The sequence below is a fragment of the Capsicum annuum genome, chromosome 1 (genome assembly GCF_002878395.1).
Source record: "Capsicum annuum cultivar UCD-10X-F1 chromosome 1, UCD10Xv1.1, whole genome shotgun sequence".
Classification (NCBI taxonomy): Eukaryota; Viridiplantae; Streptophyta; class Magnoliopsida; order Solanales; family Solanaceae; genus Capsicum; species Capsicum annuum.
Window position 1 is genome coordinate 142743962 of NC_061111.1, and position 18162 is coordinate 142762123.

At 35.2% G+C, this 18162-nt stretch overlaps 1 pseudogene; it reads left to right on the forward strand.

Moving 5' to 3' along the window:
- The first annotated feature begins 13757 nt into the window (after positions 1 to 13757).
- Positions 13758 to 14143, forward strand: LOC107858440 (annotated as a pseudogene).
- The last annotated feature ends 4019 nt before the right edge of the window (positions 14144 to 18162 follow it).

Genomic DNA, 18162 nt, shown 5'->3' on the forward strand with positions numbered 1-18162 from the left:
CAATGAATTCTTACAGAAATGTATAAGGCGCATTACTTTATTCATCCAGGCGACACTAAGATGTACAGTGATTTATGGGAGATTTGTTGGAGGAGTGGGATGAAGAGAGATATTGCAGAGTTTGTAGCTAAGTGCTCTGCATGTCAACAAGTTAAGGTTGAGCACCAAAAACCTAGTGGGTCTATACAGGTGTTCAGTATTCCCATGTGGAAATGGGAGGAAGTTCACATATACGTTGTGATAGCAGGTACTAGCTCATGGGTTAGCTTATGGTATCTTGGGACCGTAAGCACTATGTAATGACTAGGGGGTAGTCTTGGGTCCTTAGAATGATACTCAAGCTAACCTTATTAAGCTAGACGTAGTGGACTTTGATATGATTCTTGGCATGGAGTGGTTATCTCCTATCATGAGACCAATACCATTACCTTAGCCATGCCTAACATACCCTCGATTATATGTCAGGGATAAGGATAACATAATGACATGGTCAACAGTTCAAAATCATTCAAAACCAAAGAATATGATCTAATGCATATACATGTATATTATATGTTGGGATAGGAAACAAATCTTTACATGAGCTTTTAAACTTTATCTTGAATTATGTAGCTCAACCGTCAAAATATGTACCCACAGGCTATATGTGCCCTAACTCTCACCCCTGGTCGGGCCCCAGTGTGTGTAGCCACATAAATTGGAGAATAATATCATATATATGTATGGGGAACTCGAACCTCGCAATCATATACTAAGGTGACTTAAGCACCCGATCATGTAATGATTTACGGGGGTCTCAAGCCTCCCTAATCATGTAATAATAATGAGATGGACTCAAACCTCCCTGGTCACTATGGTACCCACACCAGCAAACATTGTTCTGATATAGTCACTCGGACCTCCACTTTCACGACTCACTAAACAACCCTCATTAAAGCCCAATTAAAATATTTATCACACAATCACATTCATTGAACTACAATACTTATTTAGGTGTATATTTTTGGTATCATCTTACCAACTTTACTTGCAAGGTAACATCAATATGCAAAAATAATTATCATCACTTGGGGAAATTCACACCCCCTGGCTTAAGTTTACAAATTCTCACATTTTTTATAATTAAATACCAATTTCATGATATTGGGTTGCTTTCATAACCACTTCAAAAGTCACATCTTTGGAAAAATTATAATTCCTTTGTTCATTTACCATTCCCATGCACCCTCAAGTTCAAAATCATAATTAAAGCATAAAAAATCATATGTAAACCATAAGTAAACATTGTTCAACAATAATCATTCAAAACCCTCAACCCTTGTTATAAAACAAACATGAATACCTCATGAAAAAATACTTTAAAACATGTGCTTTTAACAAATTAACAATAAGGGAAGAGTAACATGTCTTTAACACAAAGAAATTTAGAGAAAAATCAACTCTTGAGCCCTTAGATGACAAACTTGATGAAAACCTATCATTAGTTTCTTGAGTGAATTTAGAGAGCCTTTTGGAGTTTTTGAGAAGTTACTTAGATTTGTTTTCTGAGTGCTAATGGCACCCTAAAGGTGTTATAAGATGTGGGTTTAAATCTGAGTAAGATGTGAAATGTACGGAATGCTCTTAACTTAAAAACTACAAATTGGTTGCCATTGACTATGGGTCAACCATTGACTCATAGCGGCTCCTTACAACTCATGGTGATGAGTCATCATCATGAGTTGTAACCAAGAAAGTTTCTGGACCCATAAACTGTTGACCCTAGGAATCAACTGGTACCACTCATAATGAAAACCTATGATGCATAGGGTCCACTCGTAGTCAATACAAAACCCAATTGGGTTGACACTAGACATCCTACAATTTGCACCCAACAACTCATAAAAAGTCTTTATGGATCATAGTGAGCCACTCGTACTTAAAGCTAAACTTAGACACTTAATTTCTATTTTGGTTATGATTAGGTCCATGGGACTCTTCAAGCCTCCCAATTACTTGTACCCCTAAGTCTATGGGACCTATAAAGGCACATTAAGACTCGTCAGGTGAGTCATTTTCAGTGCAGAAATCTCAGTACTTGGACAGTTTTTGAGGGCCAAAATCTCGGGGTGTTCATCAAGGATATATTAACCTTAGCTCCTATCTTGACTTTGATTAAGGAGGATGTGGACTTTACTATATTTTGTGATACTTATAGTGTTGGGTTAGGTGTCGTAGTGATGTTGGGGATTAGGTGATTGTATATAATTCTGGCCAGCTGAATCCTCATGAGAAGATTTACCTTACCCATGATTTGGAGTTGTGCATGGTAGTTTTTGTTTTGAAGTTGTGGAGATACTATTTGTAGAGAGTCAATTGTGAGATCTTCTTGAATTAATGTAGTCTTTAGTACTTCTTCACCCAATAATATCTTAATATGAGGTAGCGTCATTGGCTTGAGTTTCTCAATGATTATGATCTCACTATTCTTTATCATTCAGGCAAGACTATTTTTGTTATAGATTCCTTGAGCCAGAAGTAGACTAGTATGGGTATCTTGGTGCATCTTTTGACCCAAGAGAGGCCTTTACCTTTATAGGTTCAGTCCTTGTCTAACCAGTTGTTTATGATATATATTTTGACACATAGGTATGTTTTAGATTTTTTCGACACTGTATTTTGCTTGATGGAGCATATTCATGCTCATCATTTTAATCTTGCTGGTTTGAGAGAGTTTTTGGTTAAGGTGTTGAGTGGTGAGGCTAATAAAACATAATTTCATGTTGATGGTCTTTTAAGGATTAGAGGCCGAGTTTGTGTATTGAGAATGGGTGATTAGATGAGATTGATATTGGAGGAGAGCCATTGTTCTAGGTGGTCCATATTTCTACGAGTGACTGGTGTGAGGCCAAAATTATATATTTATTCATTATTTTCCTCATATTTAGTATTTTAATTTATCCCTTTTAAGCATTAATTTTATGAAATATACTTGATATTAAATTTTTATTTGTATGATTAAATAAATGTGAAAATGAATAAATTTGGAGTAAAAAGGAAATTAAAATCAAGAATTAATAAGGAAATCAAGTAGGCAACTTAATAGATTAAATTTATTAAAATATTGAATATGAATATTTGATTATCAAAGTAAAGCTAGGCGGGTGGGAGCTGCTATGTGGCAGCATCTGAGTGAAATAGAAAACTTGAGGTGGTTGCATACAGTTCTATGCAATCCAGTCCAATTCAGATTGTATTTTGGTTTTAAGTCTATTTGGTATTCATATTTTTATATTTTGGGGTTTTACTTACACCTATAAATATTCCATAAAAATAGTTTTTATGTAACTTTTGACCACTTTTAGTAATTATTAGAACATTGAAACTTTGAAGAAGTGACTTGTAAACTTTTTATTTAGAGAAAGCTTGGAGTTGTCGTAGAAATCCTAGAAAATTAGTTTATTCATTTTATCTCCATCTTTATTAATTTTTCTTTAAGAATTCAAGATTTTGGATTTACTCTACTAAATTTGTAAGTTCATAATTACAATTTTGTCTCTGATTTCTAATTATGATTTTCAAACCATGAGTAGCTAAATCCCATAATTAGGGTTATAGGAACAATGATGGATTAGCGAAGTAGCTATAATGTAAAGTCATTCTAAATTGGTGTTCTTGCATGTATTGAAATTTCTTTCATTTTGATTGCTTTCTTGATGATTACAAAAATTAGAAACTCTCTTGTATTCGATACATACTCGAGAGAGAGGTAGAATTTAGGAACAAAAAATAATAACAGTAATTTCAAACTACCAACCTTCATGTAATTAACTAAATACCAAAAAGAGATAGTTCATCTGAGATGAAGGACAAGGTTTATTAATGTGAAACTTTGAGATCGAGAGGATATGAGTCAAATTCACCCAAATCCAGATTGAGAGACGGTTAGGTGACGCATAATTTGTTAGTTTTGCATGCAAGGTATCGAGATAGTTTGAAAAGCACAAACAACCTGTGTAGTTATGAAGTCATGGGGAGCACAGTCCTAGTTAATCATTCTCATTGATTTTGTCAACATAAATTGATATTTATTCAGTCGTTACTTCTCTTTACAAATTGTTGACTTAGTCGTTTCGATCATCCTTTCAAAAATGTTCAATTAGTAGGCTAAATAACTGCATTAACATAGGTCCAGACAATATTCCTCATGGAATCGACTCTGACCTAGTTGGATTTTATATTTGTTTGACAACCGCTTTATACTTCATTGTGAAATATAATTTGGGAAACTTAAAATTTTGAGGTCGTTGTTGGAGATTACGATTTAGAGTTAGATCAATTTAGTTTATTTGACTATTAATATTATTTGTCTTATAATTTCTTTTTTTAGTTTTAATTTTTTTTGATATTTTACCTCTTGATATGACATTTTTACCAGAGAAAGTGTGGAGTGATTAAGAATCCTATTTTATTGATCCCTATCATTTTGATATAGTGCATTACTATAAAAGTGTGTAAGATATATTGTGGAATCAATATGAGAGCATGATAAAAACGTTAACACTCCTACCAAAATAAAAACATTAGTTCATTCAAAAGGTTTATAGGTTTTGCTTGAATATTCATGATTTTAAAAAATATTTGAATGCAAAGGCTGCTGTGTGTAATGTCCAACAATTTAGTTATGAGCTGTGTGAGTGTAGAAATAATTTTATAAGCTAAACTGAGGAACTAAAATTGGAGGATCAAATACTTGATCAAACTTTTATTGTTGTTGTCTCTATTGAGAAGAGTACACTAGAGTTATGTGAGGATATAAATAATAATGTAATTCATGAGTTGGGATGTATTGGACCACATTCTAATAATTTTTACACAATATGTTTGGATAATAAGATATTAGTTGAGCCATTTGAGCCTATGAAAGAGAGTAAAGAGGAGAAAAATATATCTATATTCTTGAATTTATTGTGCCAAAGTTGAAAAATTACATTCCTCATTTAAGGGCCAAGAATTGCAACATGCCACTCTTATTGCTTGGTTTCTTTATTTTTATACCACCACCCCTTGAGCATAGTAGAAAATTAGAAAATAAATTAGGGGTGTAATTCATAAGTTCAAAGTGAAGAGAAAAGTGGGAGGCAACCAAAATAGTAGTTTAGCTTGTTAATTTTTATTTATTATTATAACATCATATTTTTTTAATTTATTATTTTTGTTTTTGCAAATTTTGGGGAGTCCGAGTAACGAAATTTAAAGATAAGGAGCATGTTTGAATATAAGAGTGGGGTGCACATGATCCTTGATGAAAATTGAAGAAGCATGTTGTTAGGTAGGCCCTAAAGGGTCCCAAGAAGTATCTTTAGCCCTCTTTTTATTTTTTTTGTTACTTTGGAGACAATGCATAATTTTTCAAGTGTGTGGTAGGATATGTTCTAGTATTTGTTAAGGGTAAATTATGCTATCGGTTATATATTTATTTATAGTTAAAGAAAGTTGAAAAAGTTCAAAAATTGCAAAAAGAATTTACTTTTACTCTTTAGATTAAACTAGTTTTTTTTTCTTTTAATTTTATTCAAATCTTTAGTAGAGGATACTTTGCCCATCCCTTGATTTTTATTTTCAATTCTTTTACGAGAAGAGGCACACTGAACCGTATTATTTTTTTTGATGTCATTCTCGGCCGGAATTGGCTTCATTCCTGCTATGCCACAATCGACTGCAAAAACAGAATAGTCCAGTTTTAGTTTCCAAGTGAACCCATCCTTGAGTGGAAGGGTAGTGTATCCTCTTTCCGGGGTTAGCTTGTTTCCTACCTTTGGGCAAGAAAAATGATATCTTAAAGATGTGTCTATCATTTTTTTCGAGTTAAGGACACTAGTTTCGAAACTCCCAGCCTTGAGTCAGTCCCAGTAGTGAATGAATATTTAGATATCTTTCCCAAAGATCTTCCAGGAATTTCTGTCAAAAGGTAAATAGACTTCGGCATTGATTTTCTTCCAGATACTTAGCCTATCTCTATTCCACCATACAGAATGGCACCAGTAGAACTCAGAGAATTAAAGAACTGTTAAAGCACCTTTTATATAAGGGATTCATCAGAACCATCATTTCCCCGTGGGGAGCATCGGTCTTATTTGATCGCAAGAGAGACGGTTCTCTCGGAATGTGCATTGATTTTCGTCAACTCAATAAGGTCACGGTCAAGAACAAGTATCCTCTTCCTATAATCGATGACTAATTTGACCAACTTAAGGGTGCCAGCTATTTCTCTAACATAGACCTTAGATCCAGCTATAATCAACTCAGAGTTAGAGAAAGTGACATTCCAAAAACAACTTTCCATACTTGGTATGGTCACTTTGAATTCTTAGTCATGTCATTTGGTCTTACCAATGCCCCAACAGCTTTCATGGACTTGATAAACTGCGTGTTCAAGAAGTACTTGAACATGTTCTTCATAGTCTTCACAAATGATATTCTGGTCAATTCTTGCACTGAGCGCAATCATGCAGACCATCTTAGAACAATACTTCAGACTCTTAGAGATTATCATCTATTCTCCAAATCAGTAATTGAGAATTTTAGCTAAGGTCAGTAGCATTTATTAGTCACATCATTTCAGGCGATAACATTAGAGTTGATCCTCAAAAGACCAAAGCAGTAAAAAACTGACCAAAACCTATCTCTCCATTAGATATCAAAAGTTTCTTGGGTTTGGCTGTCTATTAATGATGGTTTGTTAAAGGATTTTCATATAATGCATCCTCTATATCTATATTGACTCAGAAGAAAGTCAAGATTCAGTGGTCAGACCCTTGCGAGAAGAGTTTTCAGAGTTGAAGACTGGACTTACCTCAGCCCTAGTCTTAGCTCTTCTAGATGGTTCAAATGGGTTCGTGTTGTATTGTGATTCATCTAGAGTAGGTTTGGGTTGTGTCCTCTTGTTGCATGGTAAGGTCATAGCATACGCCTCCCGACATCTTAAACCCCATGAGCGGAATTATCCTACTCATGATCTTGAGTTAGCAGCCGTAGTGTTTGCATTAAATATTTGGAGGCATTATCTCTACGGAGTTCATGTAGATGTCTGGACAGATCACAAGAGTCTTCAGTATGTATTTTCTCTAAAAGATCTCAATCTTCATTAGAGAAGGTGGTTAGAGCTCTTGAAAGACTACAACATGAGTGTCCTCTTTCATTTGGGCAAGGCCAACGTAGTGACTGACACTCTCAGTAGGCTATCCATGGGTAGTGTTTCTCATGTGAAGGATAGTTGAAAGAAGTTAGCTCAAGAAGTCCATCAACTTACTAGACTAGGGTTTTGCTTAGTCGATTCTTTAAAGGGTGGTGCATGTGTTTAGTGTATTTCAGAATCATCTCTAGTCTTTGAGGTGAAGCAATATTCAGATCCCAGCCTTGTCAAGTTGAAAGAGTCAGTTCAGGATAAGAAATTTGACGTTTTTTCCTAAGGGGGAGATGTTGTTTTGCGTTGTTAGGGTCATCTTTGTGTTCCAAGTATAGACAACTTAAGGCATCGAATTCTTCCAGAAGCACATGGTGCGCACTACTCTATTCATCCAGGGGCCACAAAGATGTACCACGACTTGCTGAAAATCTATTGGTGGAGTGGGATAAAGAGAGATGTTGCAGAGTTTGTGGCTAAGTGCTCTATATGTCAGTAAGTTAAGATAGAGCATCAGAAACCTAGTGGTTCCATGCAAGAGTTCACCATTCCTACCTGGAAGTGGGAAGAAGTGAACATAGATTTCGTGACGGGTTTGCCTCAAACTCGTCATCAATATGATTAAGTTTAGGTCATAGTAGACCGAATGACCAAGTAAGCTCAGTTTCTTCCAGTTCATACCTCTTATTCAGTCGAGGATTACGCCAAACTCTATACTAGGGAGTTAGTCAGATTACACTGTGTTCCATTATCTATTATCTTAGAAAGAGGTACCCAGTTTACCTCTTACTTTTGGAAAGCATTCTAAAAGGGTATTGGTATCCAAGTTCATCTCAGTACAGCATTCCATCCTCAAATAGATGGTCAAGAAGAAAGAACCATTTAGACTTTAGAAGAAATCCTAAGGGCATGTACAATTGATTTCAAGGGTAGTTGGGATGTCCTCTTTCTTTTGATTGAGTTTGCATACAACAATAGCTATCATTCCAATATTCAGATGGCTCCATTCGAAGCTCTCTATAGTAGGAGATATAGATCTCCAATCGGTTAGTTCGAAGTTAGTGAGTCCTCAGTCATAGGGCCTGACTTAGTGTTTGATACCTTAGAGAAAGTCCAGTTAATCAGAGAAAGACTCCGGGTTGCTCAGAGCCGGCAGAAGTCTTATACAAATATTCATAGAAAAGATCTCGAGTTTAAGGTTGGTGATCATGTATAACTAAAGATCTCTCCCATGAAAAGAGTGAAGAGATTCGACAAGAAGGGAAAGCTCAGTCCCCAATATGTCGGTCCCTTCAAGATTCTCAGTCATTTTTGGCAACGTAGCTTATGAGCTCGAACTGCCTTCAGATCTAGCCTTAGTTTATCCAGTCTTCCATGTCTCTTTGCTCAAGAAGTGTATAGGTTATCCACCAGTCATAGTCCCTATTCAGAGCATTTATGTTTAGAATAGTCTCTCTTATGAAAAGATTCCATTCAAAATCTTAGACTATCAGACTCATAGATTGAGGAACAAAAAAGTCCCTCTAGTTAAAGTTCTCTGCTGAAATTAGTCCGTCAAGGTAGCTACTTGGGAAGTAGAAGCAGACATGTATACCAAGTATCCTCACCTCTTGTCCGCTAACTCAGATCAAGCTCAAGGTAACAGTTCTCCTTAAGCTTAGTCAATTTCATGATCAGTGTTCATCATGAACTTGGTATTTAGTTTCATGTTCATGTTCCCAGTTTAATCTTGGTATCAAGTACCATTGCATATTCAATCATGCATTTATGTATCAGCTCAGTTATATAATTATGCATCAGAAATCCATTCTCATTGTGAGAAACTTAGTTCCTCGGAACATTCAGTCATGCATTCATGAATCAGTTACAAATGCATCAGATATGCATGTTCAGTATGTTATGTTTAGCTTATCAGTCATGAGAACATGTTCTGATTATGCATGTTCAGCTTATTGTTTCCTCTCTCAGTCAGTCTCGTTCGAGGACGAATGTTCTTAAGGTAGAGATATTGTAATACCCCAAAGATTTCAAGAAAATCTTGTCCCAAGAATGCTTAGTATCATCTTCTAAAGTGAATGATAATTATTCCATGAGGAATTTTCAAGATTTTCACCCTTTTTAATGTGGAAAATTCAATAAGCTTTCCATCGATAAATGATTTACTTAAATTCGATAACCAGGTAAGAAGTTATGACTAATTCAAGTTCCCATCGTAAAAAATTGCCATATTAGATAGTGGCTTGCCGCGCTACACGAAGAAATGGCATTTGGCAATTTCCAGTAGGTGTCTGCGATTATGGTGCGTCGCGTTAACACTCAAATTCAAAATTGTCCTTTTTCTAGTGTCTCAGCGTAATTTCCCCTGCGTCACGCCAAAGTTCTTTGTCACGAAGGAAGGGGCAATGCGATGGCTCCACGTCGCACCATCCCTCAGTTTCCCAATTGTCAAATTATCATGCCATGTTGCACCAGGGGTTCAATTTGGGAAATTCTTACTGAAATTACAAGACACTTCCAGGGTTAAAAGGTTAAATTTCCCACCCCTATTTAAGCCCTTTAACACGTGATTCGGCCACTTTTCACCCAAAATACACTCTCTTCTCTCAAGTTTCTTTTAGAAAAAAGCTAGGTTTTCATAGAAGATCCAATTTCAAGTAGGTTTCACCATCAATCTTCATGAAATCATGCACTAAGGTATGCATAGTATTCATGGACTCCTTTCATCCATGAAGCCCAAGAATCCCTTTTCTAAATTCAAGTTATGGATTTTCTTTTGAATTTCAGGATTGGGCTACTTTTGTTCATGTTGATAATGAGTAATTGAATTGTAATCCATGAATGAGTGCTAAATTCCATATGGGTTGATTTGTATCGGCATAGATTCATGAAACCCTAGGACTAAACCCTTGAATGATTAAATTGGAATTGAATCACAATAGTCAATTGTTGTAAGATGTTGTTTACACATTCTATGCCTACTATATGTTTTGTTGAATGCCTAGATGAAGGGAAAGTTTCTAATTAGCATAATATCATGAAATCCCAATGTACGTACAAGCTTATGGCTATCACATGTTTGATGAAATTCTTTAGTAAATGTATTATGATAATTATTATGTATTCAAGTAAGTCATGCTTTGTTAGTTTCCTTCCATCGAGTCCTGGGGGTACTTGTACCTAAAACATTAGTTATGTACCAAGAACCTTGTCATGTTTTCACGATACTCTCAGTCAAGCTATAAATCCTTAGACTTCAGATAGTCTTATGACTCAGGAAATATCTCCATGATCTTATGACTCAGTCAGTTGTAAGATATTAGTAGTATTCTATCAATCAACGAAAGTAAGTAACTCAGCTCATATTTAGTTCAGTAAATCATATTCATTGTCCATTGAGATGGGAGTAGGAATTAGCACTGAGTGAATCCAAGGATGGGGACACACACTATCAGATGAGGGTGTGATCCTTAGAAGTCATCCTTGCATTCCAAAACTATTTTGCCAGCATAGTTTAAGACATCAACACTGTCGATGAGGGTTGATGAGGTGGATAAGCACTGTCAAATAAGGGCCCCACCATTCTCGTACAGGGGACAATATTATATGAGGGTTTCCCACAGCTTGTCCTTACCAGTGGTGTGGTATTGACACCCTTCTAATTAGGGTCACAAATTGGACCCCATCTCAGCCATAATAGCATATCACGGGCATGTCGATTAAATACTACCTCCCCCAGTTTCAGTACAAGTCTTAGTAAAAGAAATCAGATAGTTCTTCAGATTTAAGACTGTCAGATACAATTGATTCAAATACAGTAAGGAACTTAGATACTTCCATCAGATTCAAGACTTCCAGATATAGTCACCCATGTTATCAGTTACATTCATATATATATCTATTTATGCTATTAGATATATCAGTTTTTAGTATGTCAGGTCATCAGTATTCAAATTCAGTAATCATGTTATCACTGTGTTAGTTACAGTTACGAATTTATGTATGCATTCTCGCATTCATGTTAGACAGTCAGCTAGCATTATTCATGCATGTTAACCCCTGCATTAGCCTACCTCACATGTATACTCAGTATATTCTATTGTACTGACGCATTTGTGCTACGATGCTTTTTTTTATATTACACCATAGTTTTAGAGACACGAGTTCTAGATCAATAGTAGATTTCAGTCTCAACAGTCAAAAAAGAAGTGAGTCCTCCTCCTTCGAGGATATGATTATTTCTTCACTATTTCATTGATTAGTTATTAGTTGGAGTTAGATGGGGATATGTCCCATCAACTTCTTAGTCAGACAGTTAGAGGCTTTCAAACGACTACAGTATTTTTCAAGTTTTTCATACTTTAGTATTTTAGCTTTGTTTCTGTATCAAGATACCACTCTATGTCTGGCGTTATTTTTATTATTCATTTATGTTTAATATTGAACCTTATGGCCTCTCAGTGCATGTTTTCGTATTTTCATGTCATATTATGCAGTGTACAGGTACAGCTACTAGTCATGGGTTATCTTATGGTCCTTCAATGTACTTATCACCGTGTAGTATTCTGGTTCAGATAATCAGGGTGTTACAATTCTGTTGGGTTATTGTGGATTGATTGACAAAATATGCTCATTTTGTCCATATTCTGATTTTCTTTAGCGCTAAGAGGTTAGCCTGTATCTATATTTTTGATATAGTCATGTCCATGGCGTACTAGTGTCTATTATGTCATATAGAGTTTTAGTTTTTACTTCTCATTTTGGAAGGCCTTTTAAGGAAGTTTGATACCTTGGCTGATCTTACATAAGTTTTCACCCAAACTGATGGTCAATTGGAGCTAACTATTTTTATTTTGGTGAATATACTCCGGGCTTGTGTTAAATACTTTGGGGGTTAGTGGAAGTAGTATTTATCCTTGGCGGAGTTTACATATAATAATAGCTACCATTCAAGTATTGAGATGGCACCTTTTGAGGCTTTATATGGTAGGCATTTTCGCTTTTTAATTAGTTGGTTTGAAATTTTTGGGATTAGTCCTCAAGGTGCGGACTTACTTCATGAGTCTTTATATAGCGTTTAGGTTATTCAGGATAGAATTCCAGTGATCCAAAGTACACAGAAGTATGATGTATGTTGTAGACTTTGTGCCTTGAGATTTTCTATTGGTGATTGAGTCTTCCTTAGTGTATCGCCCATGAAGAGAGTGATTGATTTAGAAAGTGAGGCAAGCATAGCCTAAGATATATCGAGCCATTTGAGACTCTTTAGTCAATTAGGATGTTGCTTACCAATTAGGATTACCTCCCATATTTTTTAGTAGTTCATCAAATTTTTCATGTATCCATGTTATGACATTATATCCTAGATGAGTCTCATGTCATCCAAACATAGTGCAGTTAGATAAGAGGTTGTCTTTTATTGAGGAGCCAATCTCATTTTAGACTGCGATGTTTAGAGATTACATTCTAGAGATATTTTAGTGGTTAAGGTTCGGTAGAGACACTATTCCAGAGATGAGGCTACTTGGGAGGTTGATTATGACATGCGTAGTATTTACCCCTAACTTTTCATCGATTAAGGTATTCCCCTTCCCTTAGTTTGAGGATAAACTAAATTCTTAGTGGTGGATATTGTAATGACTTAATTCTATGAAATTTCCCTTTTTATATGTTTTTAACTATTTTACCCTTGCCCGTGGTTGCTATATGTTCTTTTTTGAGCTATGGAAATATTTGAGACGATTCTCAATATGATCTAGAATAATTTGTTCGAGTTTATAGTTTCTAGAGTTAAAAAGCGCTCATAGTTTGCTTGTGGTAAACATTAGATTTTTATGTACTGAATGAAAAAATAGACTTCGCTCGTAGATCCGGAACATTTATTTTGAATTAGTAGAGTGGTTGGTTCTGCTTTATGGCTTTTGGATCTTATTTCGATCACTGGTTCGGGACTTAGTAAAATTAAATCTTGGGGTCAATTTTGTGAAAAAGATCTCTTTTAAAGAATCTGATGTCACCATTGAGTCCAAAACGTCGAATTTAGTTTTGTAGCATATTTCATTTGCCTTCACGGGATTTTGAATAAATCCCGAAGCATTGGTCGACAATTTTGCAACTTGGAAAAGTTGTTGATCCCACTAAATTTGGTGTGGTCACTTAAGTGGGCCCTGAAAAACCAGACAACTACATTTAATATGGATAATTTACTACTTTAGTGGTGGCCCTTAAGCGGCCTCGCCCGTGGGGCTTGATCGTTTAAGTGGTCAGCACTTCGCTTAAATATTTCTTTCATTTTTGAGGGTTTGATATTTGTGTAAATAAAGTATTGGACGATTTCATCCATTTTTGAGATTGGGTAAGCTCTAAATCAATATTTCAACTATTTGAATCTAAATATGTCATGTAAAAACCCTTTTAAATCTCGATTCCAATTTAGAATTTTGGGATTTTTGGTATGGAAGGCCTAAAATCGTATTTCTTTGATTGAAACCTGTTTTTAACCTATTTTCACTTGGGTTTTCTCCTATAGCTCCCTTTAATCATGTGTGAGGTTTTTCTAAACAAAAGGTTCAGTTCTTACTATTTTAGAGATAAGATGCAGATCTTCGTGAAAACTTTAACGGATAAGACAATAACACTTCAATTGAATTCAGCGATATCATCAATAATTACAAGGCCAAGATTCAAGGAAAGGAAGGTATTCCACCAGAATAGCAGTGATTGATCTTTTCTAGTAAACAGCTTGAAGATGGGCGTACACTGGCGGATTATAATATCCAAAAAGCATCGACTCTGCATCTTGTTCTGAGGCTCCGTAGTGGGATCATTGAACCATCGCTTATGGCCTTGTCAAGGGAATACAATGAAGAAAAGATAATTTTCTTCAAGTGCTATGCACGTTTTCATCCTCGCGCCGTGAACTGCAAGAAGTAAAAACACAGTCACAACAACCAATTGAGGCCAAAGAAGAAGATCAAGTAGACAGTCAATTGCATTTCCTAATAGGATGTAATGTCAATTGGATGATTTTGAAGTTCTTATGTTTAGCTCACATTTTTGTGGATCTATTGTTGTCTATTTGATTGTGGCACATTTGTTTCAATTCTAGTTTCAATTATAAAAAGTGTAGTGCTCGTTTTGAGTTTTTTTTATGATTAAAAAAAGAAATTCAATTTTACTCTTTCATTTCAAAAAATCCATTTTGGAGGTCCATTTTGACCCTAACTTTAAAATAGGCAAGATGGGTATCATTGGTTTTTTTAATACATAGATTCTATGACTGCATATTTAAGTTAATTTTGAGGTCATTCGAGAGGGAAATCTCCATATGAAAGGGATTTAGGCTTGGATTTTGATGTTGCGAGGTATGTTATGACATTACTTTCTTCAGACTAGGTTGGGTGATCTTAGGTGTATTTATACTCCTAAGCATCATTATCTATGTACGTTTAGCGTAGTTTTGTTGACTACTTTTTGTTCTTAATAAGCGATTAATGGTATAATTAATTATCTCTATCTTGACGTACATGCTTATAGTGTTTAAATGTAAATAAAACACGTTAAGAATAAAAATGATCAGATAGAGTTTTAGACGAGAAAACTAGTGTTGCTAGCTTGAGCTATGTTATGTTCTAGTTTACTTATAGGAACTTTATTATGTTGTGTTCACTAATGCTTATTAGTTGAGGTTGTATAAGGTCATGGAATGAATTGGGATCAATGGAAGGAATCAAAACAAGTCAAATGAAGTTGGAAAGGCAACTATAAATTGTAGGATTGGAAGGCAATTGGAAGGAGTCAGCTACAAGGAAAATGGACGTTTTTAGCACAAAGGCGTGCCACGCTCTAAGAGATATGACATAAAGTTGTGCCATGCTCTTGAGACACAAAGGTAGATGTTGATACTAGTGATCATTCATGTTAAGGGAATGTCACTCCCTTGGATATCACTGATTAGGGATTGCCACTCCCAAGGGATAAAAGTAGCCAAACTCATTATATCCTATAATCAGGATACTTGGCTCTTATTCTGTAGATCATGGACAACTTCTGAAGAGATAAAATACATGTGGAGGCTTCAATTAGAGTTCTTATTCTTTAATTTAGTTTAATTTATTTTTACTCCTGAATTCCAATCTTGTGATACTTTGTAAAACTATGAGTGGCTAAATCCCGATTCTAAGGTTGAGGTTACTAGTGTCATCAAAACTATAACCTCCAAGAATATACAATATGGTCACTATCAAATTATAGTTACCTAACTAGGTTGGGGTCAATCCCATAGGGAATAGGTCGAACATGTCTCTTAAACTTGTTGAATTAGCCAATATTGAAGAAAAGTGAACGGGGAAAATTTGTAGTAAATAGTAACAATAAACAAGTTGTGAATGCCTTTGGTTGAAAACAATCTGAGATGAACACTAGTACTGTGTTCTCCTTGGCTTCCTAAATCCGTAAGTTTCTTATTCTCAATCCAACTATCTTACAATCACCTATACAGAATCTAACAAGCTAGGTATTGTTAACCGTCTTGTGAATGCATTGATAAATGTCACCCTTCACCTTTTGAGTCTCAGGGTGTCACCTTAATAACCCTTGTCTTCGATCCTAATTTAGCTATCACCTTGTGGGTCTCAAGTTGTTATATGAGGTTTGAAAGCCTTAAATCACTGTTGTAACCTTCTTTTCCCAAACTCAATCTCTCTTGTGAAAATGATCTTGAATACGGGTTGGTTTTCAGTGTTTTACATCAGATAGAGAACAATTAAATAAAAGAAGTTCATAATAAAAGTGTACACAATGATCTAGAAGAATCTCACACTTCCTTTACTTCACCATTCCATCAGGGTGCCGACAACCCTAGCTAAGGGAATTAGTCGCTCATAGTTGTAAAATAGCCCATGGAATTCAATGAAGAAAGGATAAGAATAATATTACAATGATGAAAGAAAAAAACTCAAAGTCTAAAATCAATTAAACAACCAAAAACCAAGAACAAAGATATTCCAAGTTCAAAAGCCAATCTTGAAGTAAAATATATTTGTGAATAATATGAATGCATAAACTCGCTAAAAAACTAAGAAAATATCAAAAGAGTATTTATAGATTATATAAGAACCCTAAAAATCCAAATCAAAGAAAACTAGGACACTTAGGTCGGTAGCCACCTATGGCGCCACTTACTGGCCATAGGTGGCACCAATGCCATGTAGGTGCCCCTAGTAGGTGATACGAAATCCCCAACTTGATAGTTTTGGTGATCATTAGTCTCTTTTACTTATGATGGTACCTACAACGCCATAGGTGGCCTCTCGTATATGACAAGCAAAATTGTTACTTCTGATTCTCTGATGTTTATACTCTTACCACATACCAAGATACCTATGCCATATAGGTGATACCTACGCCACGTAGGTAGCATCATAGGTGGGATTTTCTATAATCTTAACTCCTTATCTTCAGGTTAAGCTACAAACCCTAGTTCCTTGAAAAACATAACACAAAAACACATTATATCTACCAAAACAAGCCTAAGTACTTACATATTTTCCAGTTTTAAGCATTGAAAGTGCCATGAAACCATGTCACATTAGTACCCTCAACTTAGGAAGTTTGTATATCTTTAGGCAGAATAAACACAAAAAAACAAAACAACTATGCTTAAGAAAGAGAAACCTAAGATACCTATGGCAGTCAATCTCAAATTTAGCTCAAAAACATCACCCCTCCTATTTTTAATCCTTTTAAAACAAACTATGTGAATCAATGCAACCCAATAATGTGACACCAGGTAATCAATATATGGCATTATATTAGCAACACATAATCAAGCAATATGTACTAATCGCACTACCTAAATAGATAAAAATCTAATAACACAACCTATGCACCCTTTAAACAAAGAAGTTTCACTCACTCAATAGAATAATGCATGTTAATGTTTGAATTATAGCAAGACACCCACACTCTCTACAGAAGTTCCAACAATTTTCACAGAATGCCATAGGCTTGGCCTTATTTTCACTACCTTAGTTATTCGGACTGTCAGGCAAGGACCACTATAAGGCTTTAGAAGGCTTCTAACGTAGATTTGGGGGTTGGTAGGGTACATTTAGGAATTTAGTGACTAAGCATCCTTGGGACTACAATTATGTAAGGGGTCCACTTTTTAACCAACTTTTTTTTATTTTACCTTTATTTCTACCTTGTTATTCTATTATTGCTCATTCAGGTTAGGTGCGGTTTATTTTATTCTTTCTTTTTCTTTTACTAATTTTCTTTTCTTCTTTTTATACCACACCAAACCTTACTTTCTTTTCTCTTATTTGTGCCTTTCTTCATACCCACCTCTAATCACTTACCCCTATGATAGCCACCTTTAAATTTGGCGATTTTCCTGAGTTTAGGTGCATAATTTCCAAGAAGGACTAGGGCCAAAATAGGTTCATTAAAACTAAAATGGGAAGGTGAAAGATTAAGATAAAGAAAATAGGTTCATGCTCAAACAAGGATCATAGGATACTTATTCTTATTCAGGAGGTAGTTTAGGATAAAAGTGAACTAATTTCAAGAATGGCGTATGATCCTTTCCTAATCAACTATCCTATAACCTAGGCAAGACTAACCGGGAAAGTTTTGGATTCAACACACAAAGGAAAGAAATTAAGCATCTTCCACACACATGGGACAGAGTGGCATCACAAACTACTACCTATCTGGTTGATGCAAAAGCTAACTGTGATTATAATGTCCCTAATCCTAATGCCATAATGAGATTCAAAATAGTCACGAATATATACACATCACACAATTCAAAAATAATTTTTTGAGGGGTATCTTTTTTCAGAAAAGAATCATTTTTAACACATTTAAGCACAATCAAATCACAAAAACATCAACTAACGTTAGGTACTAGTTTTCTTCCTAGTTAAACGAAACAACATAAAACAACATGAACAAAAAACAACACGTCCTAGACATGCTGGCTCTACTAAGAATAA